This window comes from Etheostoma spectabile, chromosome 4 (genome assembly GCF_008692095.1).
Source record: "Etheostoma spectabile isolate EspeVRDwgs_2016 chromosome 4, UIUC_Espe_1.0, whole genome shotgun sequence".
Lineage (NCBI taxonomy): Eukaryota > Metazoa > Chordata > Actinopteri > Perciformes > Percidae > Etheostoma > Etheostoma spectabile.
The window spans coordinates 3,586,512-3,587,609 of record NC_045736.1 but is presented as its reverse complement, the minus strand read 5'-3'; the positions used below and the strand labels follow the sequence as shown (position 1 = coordinate 3,587,609).

At 43.8% G+C, this 1,098-nt stretch overlaps 1 protein-coding gene and 1 long non-coding RNA gene across 2 annotated transcripts in view; one reads left to right on the top strand and one right to left on the bottom strand.

Annotated features, from left to right (window-relative positions):
- zgc:162780 (putative methyltransferase DDB_G0268948) overlaps nucleotides 1-1,098 on the bottom strand; it is a 16,442-nt gene that overhangs the window by 9,065 nt on the left and 6,279 nt on the right. The gene's annotated exons all lie outside the window — the stretch shown is intronic.
- The window catches only part of LOC116687506 (uncharacterized), an 18,064-nt gene that overhangs the window by 12,738 nt on the left and 4,228 nt on the right, over nucleotides 1-1,098 (top strand). The window lies entirely within an intron of this gene.

Genomic DNA, 1,098 nt, shown 5'->3' with positions numbered 1-1,098 from the left:
GGAAACACCCTGATGCCCGTCAACCACTGTCCCACCTATGGGTAAATAGCCCCAGCTAAGGGTAAATAGCCCCAGCTATGGGTGAATAGTGAAGACCCCGACAGTGTTGCAGGAGGAAGATGGTGGTGTGAGAGCCACCACAAAGTCTGGGAAGGAGGAAGAAGGCAACCCCACAGCCACATGGGTAAACTCGGGAGGGTACAGCGGCTGGGGGAGTAAAACCTGTGGCGATGTGAGAAAACTGAAACTATTCCTTACGATTATATAATAACTACTGCATACACACCACTAGCTATAAGAATTACGTCATGTTTGTTGGTTTGACGGCCCTGGGCCTATCCTACATGTGTACTGTGGTTTGTCTTGTTAACTTGCAGGTGTAGCGGAGGCGAGACTGAGACGACTGTGGTCACTGGGCCAGTCCTCCCAGACTATTTAACCCCGCCATCCCCGTGTTTCTAGACGGCTATTAACAATTGCTGTATTACTTGTATGCTGCGAAATAACAAATCCCGCAAAATTACAAATCTCACTGACTACGGCCACGCCAACCCCCCCCCGAAGCAGCTTGATTGTTGGAGTGGTTTAAGGTTAGGATAGCCGATTGGTCAGGGATAGGACATGTACAAATGGGGTTATGTTTACCGCGACACGAGCGCAAAGCCTACTGGTAAAAATATCTCACAACATTGCCTGCATTTTCGCCGTGACAGACACAAACATATTTAAGATCTATCCAATCTGAATTTAAGATAATTTAATACATTTTAAGGCCTTATTTTTAGGAAACGTGATTTAAGACTTTTTAAGGACCCGCGGCCACCTTGACCAATGCTAAAAAGAGAAAATAAGAGAGAAAAAAGGAATAAAAAAACATCTTTTGGAAAGTGATCTTAATGCCTTAATTCAAAAAAATTTAGGAAAATCCACATCTACATTAAAATAACCCCCCATCATCACGTACCCTTCAGCATACATAGAGATTGGCATGGGGAACTTCCTTAAGATCATCTCTCAATGCAAATCAAACCTGCTATTAAACTAACTGAAATAACACCATGCCAATCTCTAGGTATGGTGAAGGGTATGTGATGATTG